Here is an 18,237-nt window from a genome sequence, read left to right on the forward strand (position 1 = left end):
CAGGTAGTATGGCAAATTGCCCTGTTGCTATATCTGTCTATATATAAATGCCTGACGGGGGTTTGTAATAAAACCGAAACGTTGCAGAAGTGGGAGTTAGGACCCGTTTATTGATCAGAGTCCTGTGAGTGCCGCTCAATGGGGGTCATTCCGAGTTGTTCGCTCGCAAGCTGCTAAAAGCAGCTTTGCACACGCTAAGCCGCCGCCTACTGGGAGTGAATCTTAGCTTATCAAAATTGCGAACGAAAGATTAGCAAAATTGCGAAAAGACACTTCTTAGCAGTTTCTGAGTAGCTTCAAACTTACTCGGCATCTGCGATCAGTTCAGTGCTTGTCGTTCCTGATTTGACGTCATAAACACACCCAGCGTTCGCCCAGACACTCCTCCGTTTCTCCAGCCACTCCCGCGTTTTTCCCAGAAACGGTAGCGTTTTTTCGCACACACCCATAAAACGGCCAGTTTCCGCCCAGAAACACCCACTTCCTGTCAATCACACTCCGATCACCAGAACAAAGAAAAAACCTCGTAATGCCGTGAGTAAAATACCTAACTGCATAGCAAATTTACTTGGCGCAGTCGCAGTGCGAACATTGCGCATGCGCAGTTAGCGGAAAATCGCTGCGATGCGAAGAAAAATACAGAGCGAACAACTCGGAATGACCCCCAATACCTGATATAATAAGAATTTACTCACCGGTAATTCTATTTCTCGTAGTCCGTAGTGGATGCTGGGAACTCCGTAAGGACCATGGGGAATAGACGGGCTCCGCAGGAGACTGGGCACTCCAAAAGAAAGATTAGGTACTATCTGGTGTGCACTGGCTCCTCCCTCTATGCCCCTCCTCCAGACCTCAGTTAAGGAAACTGTGCCCGGAAGAGCTGACACAACAAGGAAAGGATTTGGAATCCAGGGTAAGACTCATACCAGCCACACCAATCACACCGTACAACTTGTGATAACCATACCCAGTTAACAGTATGAACAACAACTGAGCCTCAGTAACAGATGGCTCACAACAATAACCCTTTAGTTAAGCAATAACTATATACATGCATTGCAGAGAGTCCGCACTTGGGACGGGCGCCCAGCATCCACTATGGACTACGAGAAATAGAATTACCGGTGAGTAAATTCTATTTTCTCTGACGTCCTAGTGGATGCTGGGAACTCCGTAAGGACCATGGGGATTATACCAAAGCTCCCAAACGGGCGGGAGAGTGCGGATGACTCTGCAGCACCGCATGAGCAAACTCAAGGTCCTCCTCAGCCAGGGTATCAAACTTGTAGAACTTAGCAAACTTGTTTGACCCCGACCAAGTAGCAGCTCGGCAAAGCTGTAAAGCCGAGACCCCTCGGGCAGCCGCCCAAGAAGAGCCCACCTTCCTTGTGGAATGGGCTTTCACCATTGTGGATGCGGCAATCCAGCCGCAGAGTGAACCAGCTGAATCGTGCTATAGATCCAGCGAACAATAGTCTGCTTCGAAGCAGGAGCGCCAACCTTGTTGGCTGCATACAGAATAAACAGCGAGTCAGACTTTCTGACTCCCGCCTTTCTGGAAACATAAATTTTCAAAGCCCGGATTACGTCCAGCAACTTGGAATCCTCCAAGTCCCTAGTAGCCGCAGGCACCACAATAGGCTGGTTCAAATGAAACGATGATACCACCCTAGGAATAAATTGGGGACGAGTCCTCAATTCTGCCCTGTCCATATGGAAGATCAGATAAGGGTTTTTACATGACAAAACCGCCAATACTGACACACGCCTAGCCGAAGCTAAGGCCAATAGCATGACCACTTTCCACGTGAGATATTTTAGCTCCATGGTCTTAAGTGGCTCAAACCAGTGGGATTTCAGGAAATCCAACACAACGTTAAGATCCCAAGGTGCCACCGGTGGCACAAAAGGAGGCTGAATATGCAGCACCCCCGGAACAACGTCTGAACTTCAGGCAGTGAAGCCAGTTAATTTTTAGAGAAAATGTATAGGGCCGAAATCTTGACATTTATGGGTCCTAATTTTAGGCCCATAGTCACTCTGACTGTAGGAAGTGCAGGAATCGACCCCGCTGGAATTCCTCTGTAGGGCCTTCCCGGCCTCACACCAAGCAACCTATTTTCGCCATATACAGAGAAAAAGTCTTGCTGTCACGTCTTTCCTAGCCTTTATCAGCGTAGGAATAACTGCAACCGGAATGCCCTTTTCCGCTAGGATCCGGCGTTCAACCGCCATGCCGTCAAATGCAGCCGCGGTAAATTTTGGAACAGACAGGGCCCCTGTTGCAACATGTCCTGTCTGAGAGGCAGAAGCCCTGAGTCCTCTGAGAGAATTTCCTGCAGCTCCGGGTACCGAGTCCTTCTTGGCCAATTCGGAGCAAAGAATATTGTTTTCACTCCTCCTTTTATTACAATTCTCAGCCCTTGGGTATGAGAGGAAGAGGAGGGAATACAGAGACCGACTGGAACACCCACGGTGTTACTAGTGCGACCACAGCTATCACCTGAGGGTCTCTTGACCCGGCGTAAAAACCTTTTTTTTTTTAGCTTTTTATTGAGGTGGGACGCCATCTAGTCCACCTTAGGCAGCTCCCATCAATTTGCAAACTGCGTGAAGACTTCCTGATGAAGTCCCCACTTTTCCAGGTGGAGGTCGTGCCTGCTGAGGAAGTCTGCTTCCCAGATGTCCACTCCCGGAACGAACACTGCTGACAGTGCGCTTACTTGATTCTCAGCCCAGTGAAGAATTCTGGTGGCTTCTACCCTCGCCACCCTGCTCCTTGTGCCGCCTTGGCGGTTTACATGAACCCCTGCGATCTGACTGGATCAGAACCGGTTGGGCGCGAAGCAGGATCTCCGCTTGACTTAGGGCGTTGTATATGGCCCTTAGTTCCAGGATATTGATGTGAAGGCAAGTCAGTTGACTTGACCACAGACCTTGGAAATTTCTTCCCTGTGTAACTGCCCCCCACCCTCGGAGGCTTGCATCCGTGGTCACCAGGATCCAGTCCTGAATGCCGAATCTGCGGCCCTCGAGAAGGTGAGCACTCTGCAGCCACCACAGGAGAGACACCCTGGCCCTGGGGGATAGGGTGATTAACCGATGCATCTGAAGAGGTGATCCGGACCACTTGTCCAGTAAGTCCCCTTGGAAGGTCCTCGCATGGAACCTGCCTAAGGGGATGGCCTCGTATGATGCCACCATCCTTCCCAGGACTCGAGTGCAGTGATGCACTGACACCTGTTTTGGTTTTAATAGATTCCTGACCAGTGTCATGAGCTCCTGAGCTCTCTCTATCGGGAGATAACCCTTTTCTGGTCTGTGTCTAGGATCGTGCCTAGGAGAGGCAGATGAGCTGTAGGAAACAATTGCGACTTTGGAATATATAGAATCCAGCCGTGTTGCCGTTACACTTCCAGAGAAAGTGATACGCTGTTCAGCAACTGCTCTCTTGATCTCGCTTTTATGAGGAGATCGTCCAAGTACGTGATAATAGTGACACCTTGCTTCCGCAGGAGCACAATCATATCCGCCATTACCATGGTGAATATTCTCGGGGCCGTGGAGAGACCAAACGGCAACATCTGAAATTGGTAATGACAATCCCGTACCGCAATTCTGAGGTACGCCTAATGAGGTGGATAAATGGCGACCTGAAGGTATGCATCCCTTATGTCCCGATTCACAATAAAGTCTCCCTCTTTTTAGGCTTGCCCTGACCGCTCTTAGCGATTCCATCTTGAACTTGAACCTTCTCAGGTATATGTTCAGGGATTTTTAATTCAATTTGGGTCTGACCGAACCGTCTGGTTTCGGGATTACAACATGGTCTAATAATAACACCCTCTTGTTGAAGGAGGGGACCCTTGACCACCACCTTTTAAAGATACAATTTGTGAATTGCAGATAACACTGGCTCCCTCTCTTGGGGGGAAGCCCGCAGGGCCGTCGGTGAGGGGGCATCTTCTCACAGTCCAGCTTGTATCCCTGAGACACAATATCTATTGCCCAGGGATCGAACAGGGAGTGAACCCACTTGTGGCTGAACTTACGAAGGCGTGTCCCCACCGGGCCTAGCTCCGCCTGTGGAGCCCCAGCGACATTGGTGGATTTTTGTAGGGGCCGGGGAGGACTTCTGTTCCTGGGAACTAGCTGCCCGGCTCTGACAAGAAAGGACGCCCCTCAGACTTTCTTGTTTCTTTATACGAAAGGCTGCATTTAATAATGTCGTGCTTTCTTAGGCTGTGCAGGAATATAAGGCAAACTAGCAGAATTACCAGCTATAGCTGTGGAGACCAGGCCCGAGAACCCTTCTCCACACAATCCTCAGCCTTCCATATGCCTCTTAAGTCGGCATCATCTGTCCAATGCATATTCTACAGGACACGTCAAGCAGAGATCGACATAGCTTTGACTCTAGGACCCAGTATACTCATGTCTCTTTTGGCATGCTTTATCTCCTATATATTTGCCTTAATCTGTGACTCTGTGCCCGTAACGCTGGGTGGAGTCACAGAGCTGGGCGGAGTCAACTGCATCTGCTGCAGGGAGCTACCCCATACCCAGCGCCAGCAGCAGTCAGGTGCAAGACCCTACCTTACAGTATAGGAGGTGAGGATGGCCACTAGCTGCCGGCTGCTGTGCCTGTCCTCCCCCCCCCCCCCCAATCACCTGTGACAGCGGGCTGTGTGCTGTGCAGTGCGGGTCCCGAAAAGGGGGCGGAGCGACGGCGTCACGAAGGGGAGGAGCTACGCGGAATAGAGGGCCGGAGCTACACGGGACCAGACAGCTGAACAGTGGTGGAATCAGCATTGCAGTGACGGCCAGCCAGACTTGGTAAGTGGAGGGTGAGAGAGAAATGTGTGTGCGTGTGTGTATATAGTGGGGGTGTGTGTGTGTGTGTGTATATATGGTGGGGTGTGTGTGTTTGTATATATGTGTGAATTGTGTGTGTGTGAGGTATGTCTGTGTGTGCGCACTTTATGGACGCCACTGCTGGGGGGGCCATTACATGCAAGGACGCTACTAATATAGGGGGGGCATTACGTATAAGGACGCTACTAATATAGGGGGGGCATTACGTATAAGGACGCTACTAATATAGGGGGGGCATTACGTATAAGGACGCTACTACTATAGGGGGGGCATTACGTATAAGGACGCTACTAATATAGGGGGGGCATTACGTATAAGGACGCTACTACTATAGGGGGGGCATTACGTATAAGGACGCTACTACTATAGGGGGGGCATTACGTATAAGGACGCTACTACTATGGGGGGGCATTACGTATAAGGACGCTACTACTATAGGGGGGCATTACGTATAAGGAGGCTACTAATACTGGGGGGCATTACATATAAGGACGCTACTACTGGGAGGGCATTACATGTAAGGATGCTACTACTACTGGGGGGGCATTATGTATAAGGACGGTACTACTACTGGGGGCACATTATGTATAAGGATGCTACTACTACAGGGGTGGCATTACGTATAAGGACGCTACTATTACTGTTGGGAGGCATTACATATAACTGCTACTACTACTGGGGGGCATTACGTATAAGGACGCTACTACTACGGGTGGGGCATTACGTATAAGGATGCTACTATTACTGTTGTGGGGCATTACATATAACTGCTACTACTACTGGGGGGGCATTATGTATAAGGACACTACTACTATTGGGGGGGCATTATGTATAAGGACGCTACTACTACTGGGGGGCATTACGTATAAGGACGCTACTACTACGGGTGGGGCATTACGTATAAGGATGCTACTATTACTGTTGGGGAGCATTACATATAACTGCTACTACTACTGGGGGGGCATTATGTATAAGGACACTACTACTATTGGGGGGGCATTACGTATATGGACGCTACTACTACGGGTGGGGCATTACGTATAAGGACGCTACTACTACGGGTGGGGCATTACGTATAAGATGAATAAGATTGTGCTACATTGTGGCGTAATTTTAAATGGGGGTACTATTGTGTGGCCATGCCCCTTAGTTGTGAGACCACACCACTTTTCCCGATGCACAACAAAGGAATATGGGAGGGCGCAAAATTCATAGTTTGCAGGGGGGCGCCGAACACCCTAGCACCGGCACAGGCCACCAGTAGCAAAAGTACACCACGGCCACTGACACTATCTGCAGGGAGGGGAACAGCGCTGATATGGAGGGTACTTGCAGGCAGCGAGTCGCCGCCCGCAGCTCCTCTCCCACCTACACACCATACCTGCCGCCTGACACCCACACCCCAGGGAGAGGGCGCTAGCTCAGGCACCGCTAGATCAGCATCTGCAGCATACACACAAGGGCTGCCATGCTCAGCGGCAAGCGGTGCGGAGCATGTGCAGCGGGACAGCGCCAGGACGGGACACGCACTAATCAACATTGCTGCTGGGCCGGAGCTCCCTCCATCTGCAGCCTAAGGACGCGCGCCGCACCTCTCCAGGGAAACACCATGCCTGCCCGCCCACAGGGCTCCGGACGCTTACCTATGCTCCGCGATCACAGCAGCTGACGCTGCCATGCAGGATGGAGGAATGACGCCCGTCAGACGGGGCGGACAGTGTGCGGCGGAACGGGGCCAGGAAGGAATGCTGACCACGACCCATTGCTGCTGGGTCTGAGTTCCCTCCCTCTGCAGTCACCATCTCACAGCAGCAGCCTGGAGGTTAGTGGCCACCACGACCCGCACATCCTTACCTCACACATACCTCACATATACCTCACATACCTCACACATGACAGCAAAGGTACACACACTGTGACATCACACCTGTAGCCCACCCCTATATCTGCTAAGTACTCCCCGTCACTATGCCCTGTCACCCTCATCCTGCTCTCTAACTGCCTGTCTGTGTACTGGCCTTCACCCCTCTTACACCATCACCAACCCTCACTAACTACCACAGAGACTATGTGCACTGATATCTGCCCCTCCACCACCTGCAGCGCCCCTGGACCCCTCCCCATCCCCCGCAAACCCCCGCACCTGCCCCTCCACCACCCGTGGCACCCCCACCCACTGCCCCTTCGGACCCCCTACCCCACCCGCAGTGTCTTCCAAACCCCTCCCCCATCTGCAGCAGCCCCTCCCCCATCCGCTGCACCCCCGGACCCATCCCCTGCACCCCCACCCCTCCAGCAACCGCAACACTTTCGGTCCCACTACCCCACCCGCAGCACTCACCCCACCACCAACCACTCCACCTGCGGACCCCCTACACCACCTGCTCCTCCACCACCTACAGCCCCTTCCGATCCACCGCACCCTCACCCCCCTCCCACCCTCCCCCACCCGCAGCGCCTCCAGGCCCCCTACCTCACCCGCAACACCTGCACCCTTCTCCACCAGCAGCGCCTCCGGAACCCCTCCCCCATCCGCAACAGCCCCTCCCCCGCCTCCCCCACCCACAGCACCCCCACCCCTCCCGCATCCCGACCCCCTCCCCATCCGCTGAACCCACGCACTCACCCCTCCCCCGTCCGCTGCACCCACTGACCCATCCCCTACACCCCCACCTCTCCAGCAACTGCAACACCTTCGGACCCACTACCCCACCCTCAGCACCCACCCCTCCACCACCCACTGCACCTCCGGACCTCCTACACCACCCGCTCCTCCACCACCTGCAGCCCCTCCCCATCCACCGCACCCCCACCCGCAGCGCCTCCAGGCCCCCTACCTCACCCGCAACACCTGCACCCTTCCACCCTGCAGCGCCTCCGGAACCCCTCCCTCATCCGCAACAGCCCCTCACCCGCCTCTCCCCCACCCACAGCACCTCACCTCTCCCACACTCCCGGACCACCTCCACCATCCGCTGCACCCCCGCACCCACCCCCTATCCCACCCGCGCACACACCCCTCTACCACCTGCAGCACCTCCAGACCCCCTCCCCCATCCACCGCAAATCCACACACCTGTCCCTCCACCACCCGTGGCACCCCCACCCACAGCGCCTACGGACCCCACACCTCAACACACACGGACCCTCCCTCCTCCGGACCCCTAACCCCATTCACTGCACCCCCCCCTCTCCCACCCGCAACGCCTCCACACCTCCTACCCACTCGCCACACCCTTTCCCACCCGCAGTACCTCTGGAACCCCTCCCCCATCCAGCCCAGCATCTGCCCCTCCCCCACACACAACGCCCCCCCGGCCCCCTCCCCCGTACCCACCCGCGGCGCCTCCAGACCCCCTATGCCACCCGCCCCTCCACCACCTACATCACCTCCGGACCCCCTCCCCCATCCGCCACACCCCGCATCTGGCTCTCCCTTGCCCGCTGCACCTTTGGATCCCCTACCCCACCCACGCAGCAGGCCCTTCCCAATCCGCATCGCCTACACCATTCGCAACAGCACCGCACCCGCCACTTCCCCACCCACGTTACCCCCGCATCCACCCCTCCCCCACCCACCGCGCCCCCTGGACACCTCCCCCATCCACTGCACACCCGCACCCACCCCTTCCCCATCTGCAGCGCCTTCGGAACCCCTCCTCCATCCGCAACAGCCCTGCAGCTGCCATCCCCCACCTGCGACACCCATGCTCCTACCCCACCCACAGCGCCTTCATACCCCCTCCCCCATCCGCGGTCCCCACTCCCCAAACCCCTTCCTGTTGCAAGGGACTACGCCCCCTTCACCATCGGAAGGCCTTTCATTGTGCAATATTCAAACACTAACAAAACTAGGAATGCAGGGAATACTCCAAATATTGAACCCCAGAAAGGCGTGCAGGGGTTAAAGGGGCGTAGCCCCTTCCGACGGTGTGAAGAGCGCCCGTAGGGCGCGATGAAGCACCTAGTAACTATATATCTATCACTTAAGACAGCATCTTTAATATATTTATATTGCATACTAGGGTCTCATCTCTGCTGATAAGGTACCTGTCCACGCTACCACAGCGCTATAAACCCATGCCGACACAATCGCCGGTCTGGGTAGTATACTAGAATGTGCACGCTATCTGCAGGATCCCTGAGAATAGCAAGTGCTACCGTCTGTGCAAACAGGACACCCCAGGGGAAGATTCTCAACATATCCTGGCCCTAGTGGGGAAAGGATACAGCCTGAGAATTCTCTTGTGGGAAGCTGCCGTCTCTTGTCTGGAGATTCCCGCTCTTTTTCCTCATGAGAGGAGGGAAATTTACCTCAGCATTCTTCCCCTTAAACATGTGTACTCTCGTGTCAGAGACAGATGAGTCATCAGTGATATGCAAATCATCTATTATTTCAATAATCATATATTGAATACCTTATTAGCCATCTTGGCTGTAACTTTGCATTATTGTAGTCGACAGTGGAGTTAAACTCCATGTCGATACCAGTGTTTGTTATTATGGATAGTGAGCATTGAGAGACTCTGAAGGTCTCTGTGACATAAGGACAGACATGGGTAGATTTCCTGTCTGTTCCCTAACCTTTTGTGCAATAAATTCACCTTAGCACTTACACATATCCAAACAGGTGTCGGCGTTGTCGACGGAGACATCCTGTCACACACATATCCGCTCTATCACCTCCTTAGAGGAGCCTTTTACCTCAGACATGTCGACACACGTGTACCGACACACCACACACACAGGGGATGCTCTATTTGAGGACAGTTCCCCCACAAGGCCCTTTGGAGAGACAGAGAGAGAGTATGCCAGCTCACACCCCAGCGCTATATAACCCAGGGATTACACTACAACTCAGTGTTTACCCAGTAGCTGCTGTATATACAAATTTTGTGCCTAAATTTATGTGCCCCCCCCCCCCTCTCTTTTCACCCTTTGTGTACCAGGATACTGCCGGGGAGAGCCTGGGGAGCTTCCTTCCAGCGGAGCTGTGAAGAGAAAATGGCGCTGGTGTGCTGAGGAAGAAGGCCCGGCCCCCTCAGCGGCGGGCTTCTGTCCTGTTTCTGACTAAAAATGGCGGGGGTTTTACACATATACAGTTTTCCAGACTCTATTATGTGTATATATTGCCAAAAGGTATACTTATTGCTGCCCAGGGCGCCCCCCCCCCCCCACCGCCCTGCACCCTACAGTGACCGGAGTGTGTGGTGTGCAGTGGGAGCAATGGCGCACAGCTGAAGTGCTGTGCGCTACCTTAATGAAGACCGGAGTCTTCTGCCGCCGATTTTATCTCCTTCTTCTATCTTCTGGCTCTGCAAGGGGGACGGCGGCGCGGTTACGGGAACGGACAATCGAGGTCAAGCCCTGTGTTCGAACCCTCTGGAGCTAATGGTGTCCAGTAGCCTAAGAAGCACAAGCTAGCTGCACGCAGGTAGGTTTGCTTCTCTCCCCTCAGTCCCACGTAGCAGTGAGTCTGTTGCCAGCAGATCTCACTGAAAATAAAAAACCTAACAAATACTTTCTTTCTAGCAAGCTCAGGAGAGCCCACTATGTGCATCCAGCTCTGGCCGGGCACAGATTCTAACTGAGGTCTGGAGGAGGGGCATAGAGGGAATAGCCAGTGCACACCAGATAGTACCTAATCTTTCTTTTAGAGTGCCCAGTCTCCTGCGGAGCCCGTCTATTCCCCATGGTCCTTTACGGAGTTCCCAGCATCCACTAGGACGTCAGAGAAATATATATAATACTATATTATATAGTAGAAAGTAATCCGCACTCATATCTAAGCTGCATCATCGGTGGGGTGCTCCACAAAGGTAACAATTCATGTTCCACAAATAGGTCCATTAGGGTCAGGAAGACCGATAGAGGGCACTCACCAAACTTAAAATCCAATAAAGTCTTTTTCAAATCATCACCATTTCATAAGAAGTCGACGTTTCGACCCTAAAAGGGCCTTTATCAAGACAGGTAACCGGGACATCCTAACACCTCTGTCTCCATAGTGTGAGGATGTCTCGGTTACCTGTCTTGACAAAGACCCTTTTTGGGGTTGAAACGTCGACTTCTTATGAAATGGTGATGATTTGAAAAAGACTTTATTGGATTTTAAGTTTGGTGAGTGCCCTCTATCGGTCTTCCCTACCCTATTGGATATATCTATCTATAGACAGATAAAAATATAGAGATATTTTAAATAGAAAATAAAGAGAGAGAGAGAAAAAGAGAGAGAGAGAGAGAGAGAGAGAGAGAGAGAGAGAGAGAGAGAGAGAGAGAGAGAGAGAGAGAGACTGTGTAAAGGAGCTGGGACACCTGCAGGCTCTCCTCCCTCTGTGATTTGCAGCACTGAGGGCAGGCCCCGGATGTGAATGAAGTCAATGAACACCTTTGCCAGCGCAGCGATGAATACCCTGTAAAAAACCCGCCCTCCCCGCCGTAGCCCCGCCTCTCGGCGCTCCCGTTGGCTGCGTGCGGCTGGCGGCCACGCCCGGCCTGGGCTGTGCTGACATCAGGGCTGGGTAGGGAAGGATGGGGAGACAGCAGCTCCTATAGCCGGAGACCTAGACACAGATACACCGGGCACAGCCGCTCTCCGAGCCTCCTGCCCAGGTAAGGCATGCATGCCCAGCGCCGCCTCCCCAGCATGGGACCCAAGCACCTGCCCACCCCCTGGCCTGGCTGCAGGCTGTGTCCTGGGCACAGACCATGGCTCTGCTCCCTGGGCTCCTTCTTATGGGATGTGCACACGAATCCTGGATGTGATGATAATAATAATGATGTGCAGCACCTGTGACCCATGCACTGAGTGATGCCATGGCAGCATGGTGCCACTCTCTCCCACCCTGGCACATACAGCTTAGTGAGCCAGGCATTTATCGGACCCACTCCCATGGGCAGCTGGCAGACCTCTCACGGGCAGGGCGATTTCATCCTGCTGGTCTGGCTATAAGGGGGCTTTAATAGGCAACACTTGCTGGGATTAGTTGCAGCTGCTGCAGAACCTCTTGGTAACAGGTGTGGCTGCATAAGGTAACGGTGTTTCGTGAAGCTTTCGTTGACAGCTTTGATTTATTATTACCAGTTGCACATTTGTATTTTGGGAGGGGGGGGGTTGGTTAATGGACTTTGGGGATTTAAATTCATAACACGTAACAAGTTGTTCACCTATCAGGTTACCGTTTCAATCATAGTCCGCGTGGATCGTTAAGTATTTAAAAAAAATCCCTATTTTTTTTTGTAAATATGAAAAACTCATGTCGATCTTTGTACATGTCGACATATTGCCTGTTGACCTAACAGCAATGTCGACCTTGTTGGGTCAACCTAACGACCGTATCCCACACTTAGGTCGACCACTATTGGTCGACAGGGTCTCTAGGTCGACAGGTCAAAAGGTCGACATGAGTTTTTTTGTTGATGTTTTTTTGTGTCGCTTTCGCCGTATGGTGACCGTGAACCCCAATTAGTGCACTGTGTCCCCTCGCATGGCTCGTTTGCTCACCATGCTTTGGGCAAGGTGCTGCGCTCGGCACAGGTTACCGTTCCCAATCGTAGTCCACGTGGATCGTAAAGTATGAAAAAGTAAAAAAAAAGTGAAAACATGTAGACCTTTTGCTCTGTCGACCTAGAACATATCAACCTAGAAACCCTGTCGACCTAGTTACAGTCGACCTAGACACTGTTAACCTGAGTCTTGTTGACCTAGAGACCCGGTACCCTACAGATGGCTACTATACACCAATGAGATTTGAATTTGATCTTTGAAGCAAAGACGTGCCGTGTATTATACGTACCTGCTGCTTTATTATAGAACTTTATCACGGTTTAGTCTATATTTCATGTATTATCACCTGTGGTTACTTTGGTAAGTATCGAAGAAGCACTTTTTTTTTTTACTGTTAATTGTTTGCTTGCTTCATCAGGCGGTTGTTGCGCAGCGACATCCTATGGTTTACCAGATGTGGTAGAACTACAAGTACCAGCACATCCTACTGACAAATCAGTGACTGGGCATGTTAGGACTTGTAGTTCCACCACTGCTGGAGGGACATGGGCCCTCATTCCAAGTTGATCGCTCGCTAGCTACTATTTTCAGCCATGCAAACGCATAGTCGCCGCCCGCGGGGAGGGTATTTTCGCTTTGCAAGTGTGCGATCGCATGTGCAGCCGAGCGGGACGAATATGTTTTTTGCAGTTTCTGAGTAGGTCTGAACTTACTCAGCCCTTGCGATCATTTCAGCCTGTCCGGTCACGGAATTGACGTCAGACGCCCGCCCTGCAAACGCCTGGACATGCCTGCGTTTTCCCTACCACTCCCAGAAAACGGTCAGGTGACACCCATAAACGCCCTCTTTCTGTCAATCTCCTTGCGAACGGCTGTGCGAATGGAATCGTCGCTAGAAGCATTGCACAGCAACAATGCTGTTTGTACCCGTACGACGCACGTGCGCATTTCGGTGCATGCCCAGTAGTGACCTGATCACTGCACTGCGAAAATCGTCAGTGTGCCATCAACTCGGAATGAAGGCCATAGTCGGAAGCGTAAGCCTTTCAATAATATCTGGCTTTGAAAGCAACTCTAATTGTGTATTTTAAATGTCTCTAATTTATCATTTCGGCGTAGTCGCACATCGTGTTTGATCACCTGGGTCTGACATGCGACACCCAGGTGTGTAGTAAACAGCAGACAGACAGCTGCAGGTAGTGCACTCTTTACGCGTTAAAAATAACAATGATCTATTTTAATTCACTTTTGTATCTGTTTTATATTTTTTGGGGGGTTATTCATTCTGAAGAAGACGGATTGTGTTGATGCAGTAACTCCCCCAAAATTTAGCAAAATGTATTTTATTTTTTATTTTATTCCCAAGAAGTCTTAAAAAAAATCCCTTCATCTAGAATTGCCCCATTGCTCTGCAGCGTGGGAGTATAAAGGTTCATGTGTACTTGGCTAGACTGTTCTTCTGGCACAAAAGTCCCCATTTTACGCGTTCGTAAAACTTTTTTTTTTATATGGCGATGAGATTGTACATTTACATGCTATAGATGAGTAATCCACCCACTTCTGTTTTTATATATGGAAAACAAACAAAAACTTTGTTTGTCTTTCCATGCACATACCCCCCAGTATGGGTATTTTAATGCTCAGTTGATTGGGCAAGGAGCTGTTATTCTCCTCCACGAGAAAGCAGTTTTACATAATCAGTGTGTATTATTTTATATTTTACTCTGGTCTATTCCCAAAAGTTCACTGAGCAGTAATCCTGAAACAGGGAAAAAGTAACTGAAGTCTAATTTTACCTTTGATCCCAGTACATCAGTGCTTCTCAACTGCAATCTTCAGCAGATATTGTCCTATTTAAAGAAATCCTGAAAACATGACCTGTTGTGAAGTAGTTGAAGACTGGAGATGAGAGAACCAGTGCAGTTTATTATTTGACTTCTTTCTGACTTGATTCAATGATCCATCTCCCATTCCTGTACCAAATTGGACCTGATGGCACTTGATCAGTAATTCAACATCTTACTCCCATGGGAGTTTTATCCTGTCTTGTACCCTCATAACCCTTATTGGAAATATCTATCATTTATATCAGTGGTCGGGGAACAGGGGTAAATTACCCCAAATGGGGTAAAAATGAAATTCCTGGGGGTAATGGATGGTCGCGCTGCTGAGACACAGCTCCGTACAGCACCGGCCGGCTCGCGATGTGACGTGCTGACGTCACACCGCACTCCGTCCGTCCGGCCCGCCCTGCGCTGTGCTCCTGGCCGCCCTGTGCTGTGTTCCTGGCCGCGGTGTGACGTGCTGACGTCACACCGCGCTCCCTCATGCCTGCCCGTCTTCCTGCGCTGTCCTGTCCTCCCGCCAACCAACACACAGAACTTGAAGAGTTCTGTAAGGTGAGGATGTGACCATCTGTCTCTTAAAAGTCGTGTCCTCCCTTCCCCCCTCATCGATTCATTCTGGTGTTTTGGGAAGAAAGTGTTAATTAACCCATTCATTGCAAAACATAATTGGCGAAAATAATTAAAAATAATAATAATTTTATATACACAGTATCTCAGAAATGCCATATAAACAGTGATAACCATTATATATGCACAATAATATATGATTTCCTTCCTTTCAAATCAAGGGGGTAACGTTGGCGTATCTAAATATATTTTGTGGTAAAAGGTAGAAAAGTTCCCTGATCCCTGATCTATATGGACTGTTCATTTCATGGTCAGGGAACACAGATGCTTTATTATTGGCGGCTTTCCAGGTGCAAATGTTTTAGGTCCTGTCTTACTTGGCTGTCAGACACCTTGCCTTACAGGGCATTTATACCTGAGGATACAGTAGTCTTATCATCTAATTGCAAGGTTGCTGTTGCAGAGGTACAGCAACAACTACAGTATGCTTGCGGTGGGGCTCAGTCTGAGCCTTCACGGTTGCAAATTGTGAGTTTTTGCACATGGCGCTTCTGCAGATACAAATGTCTGCATCTTTGTGTAGGTCTCTCCTATTCTGTGTCAGATGAAACTTGGCCAGATCGTGTTTACACTGAAATAAGGTGTGTCCGTGCGGGAACTGGTCAGTGGCAAACCGATCATCATTATCAGCATGCACTTTTACTGGGGCAATAGACCTGCCTGAGACCCTGAAAACTGACTGTTCTCATTGTGCTGTTTTTAACCCCTCTGGCAACTGGCGCAGGATGCTCAGAGTCACTGCACCAGCGCCTTTCTCTATTGTATTCTGCAAATAGTGCATGCATGGTGCAGATGAGAGCTGTGTGTACAGTAGCTGCTTTCTAAGTTCTGAAGTTCCGAACGCTGTGTTTGCATCAGCTGCTGACATAAGCTCAACATACAAACGTAGCAATTTTCTATTTTTAGGCAGTGCATCTGTCTCTGCAGTTGCGGAGGATGTAGGTTAGGTGCATGTCCCATAGTGAGACTGTCGTAATTACACAGCGCAGCTCCTTAGTGTATTTACCAAAGAGATACAAGTGTAATCTAACAGGGAACATGCCGGTGTAATGGGGTGTTATATATAATAATGCATAGTAGCTAGAAGGTTATAATGTGAATGATAGAATATCCATCGGTTTCCAATAAGAACATTTTAGTTGACCAATATGGTGATGCGGGTGGACTGTACTAAATTCCACCAAAATCGCACTGTGCTGATTTAATACAGGTTGAGTATCCCTTATCCAAAATGCTTGGGACCAGACGTATTTTGGATATCGGATTTTTCCGTATTTTGGAATAATTGCATACCATAATGAAATATCATGGTGATGGGACCTAAATCTAAGCACAGAATGTATTTATGTTACATATACACCTTATACACATAGCCTGAAGGCAATTTAATACAATATTTTTAATAACTTTGTGTATTAAACAAAGTTTGTGTACATTGAGTCATCAAAAAACAAAGGTTTCACTATCTCACTCTCGTTCAAAAAAGTCCGTATTTCGGAATATTCCGTATTTCTGAATATTTGGATATGGGATACTCAACCTGTATATGACAAGGAGGTATCTATCATAGCATGCAGGGGCAGAGCTTGCGAGAAAGTTCTGTCGCTACCAATACGGTTACCGCATTTTTCCCTTCCCACCTCTGCTTTCACTTACCTGCCGGTGCTCAGGTCCTGCGCACATGCGCGGTACAATCTCAGGGTATTTTTCCCTATAAAGGAGGAGAGATTACACCGGTGCAGTGTTTTTCTTTTGTTTGTCTATGTTAAAATATATATATTTCTCTATCGTCCTAAGTGGATGCTGGGGTTCCTGAAAGGACCATGGGGAACAGCGGCTCCGCAGGAGACAGGGCACAAAAAAGTAAAGCTTTACTAGGTCAGGTGGTGTGCACTGGCTCCTCCCCCTATGACCCTCCTCCAGACTCCAGTTAGATTTTGTGCCCGAACGAGAAGGGTGCAATCTAGGTGGCTCTCCTAAAGAGCTGCTTAGAGAAAGTTTAGTTTAGGTTTTTTTCTTTACAGTGAGTCCTGCTGGCAACAGGATCACTGCAACGTGGGACTTAGGGGGAAAGTAGTAAACTCACCTGCATGCAGAGTGGATTTGCTGCTTGGCTACTGGACACCATTAGCTCCAGAGGGATCGAACACAGGCCCAGCCGTGGAGTCCGGTCCCGGAGCCGCGCCGCCGACCCCCTTGCAGATGCTGAAGCGTGAAGAGGTCCGGAAACCGGCGGCTGAAGACTCCTCAGTCTTCATAAGGTAGCGCACAGCACTGCAGCTGTGCGCCATTTTCCTCTCAGCACACTTCACTGGGCAGTCACTGAGGGTGCAGAGCGCTGGGGGGGGGCGCTCTGAGAGGCAAATATAAACCTTATACAAGGCTAAAAATACCTCACATATAGCCCATAGGGGCTATATGGAGATATTTAACCCCTGCCTGACTGGAAAAATAGCGGGAGAAGAACCCGCCGAAAAAGGGGCGGGGCCTATCTCCTCAGCACACGGCGCCATTTTCTGTCACAGCTCCGCTGGTCAGAACGGCTCCCAGGTCTCTCCCCTGCACTGCACTACAGAAACAGGGTAAAACAGAGAGGGGGGGCACATTAATGGCTATATATATATATATTAAAGCAGCTATAAGGGAGCACTTAATATAAGGATATCCCTTGTATATATAGCGCTTTGTGGTGTGTGCTGGCAGACTCTCCCTCTGTCTCCCCAAAAGGGCTAGTGGGTCCTGTCTTCATTAGAGCATTCCCTGTGAGTTTGCGGTGTGTGTCGGTACGTGGTGTCGACATGTATGAGGACGATATTGGTGTGGAGGCGGAGCAATTGCCAAATATGCAGATGTCACCCCCCAGGGGGTCGACACCAGAATGGATGCCTTTATTTGTGGAATTACGTGATGGTTTATCTTCCCTTAAACAGTCAGTTGAGGACATGAGGCGGCCGGACAATCAATTAATGCCTGTCCAGGCGCCTCAAACACCGTCAGGGGCTGTAAAACGCCCTTTGCCTCAGTCGGTCGACACAGACCCAGACACGGGCACTGATTCCAGTGACGAAGGTAGAAATTCAAACGTATTTTCCAGTAGGGCCACACGTTATATGATTTTGGCAATGAAGGAGACGTTACATTTAGCTGATACTACAGATACCGTAAAACAGGGTATTATGTATGGTGTGAAAAAACTACAAACAGTTTTTCCTGAATCAGAAGAATTAAATGACGTGTGTGATGAAGCGTGGGTTGCTCCTGATAAAAAGTTGATAATTTCAAAAAAGTTATTGGCATTATACCCTTTCCCGCCAGAGGTTAGGGCGCGCTGGGAAACACCCCCTAAGGTGGACAAGGCGCTCACACGCTTATCCAAACAAG

General features: G+C 50.5%; 1 protein-coding gene across 1 annotated transcript in view; it reads left to right on the top strand.

The window, feature by feature from the left end:
- The first annotated feature begins 11,358 nt into the window (after positions 1-11,358).
- The window catches only part of CAMK1 (calcium/calmodulin dependent protein kinase I), a 235,726-nt gene continuing 228,847 nt past the window's right edge, over positions 11,359-18,237 (top strand). The window contains exon 1 of the mRNA XM_063940983.1: positions 11,359-11,487. The gene's annotated coding sequence lies outside the window, so the exon portion shown is untranslated. The remainder of the gene's footprint in view (positions 11,488-18,237) is intronic.

This window comes from Pseudophryne corroboree, chromosome 9 (assembly GCF_028390025.1).
Source record: "Pseudophryne corroboree isolate aPseCor3 chromosome 9, aPseCor3.hap2, whole genome shotgun sequence".
Taxonomy (NCBI): domain Eukaryota; kingdom Metazoa; phylum Chordata; class Amphibia; order Anura; family Myobatrachidae; genus Pseudophryne; species Pseudophryne corroboree.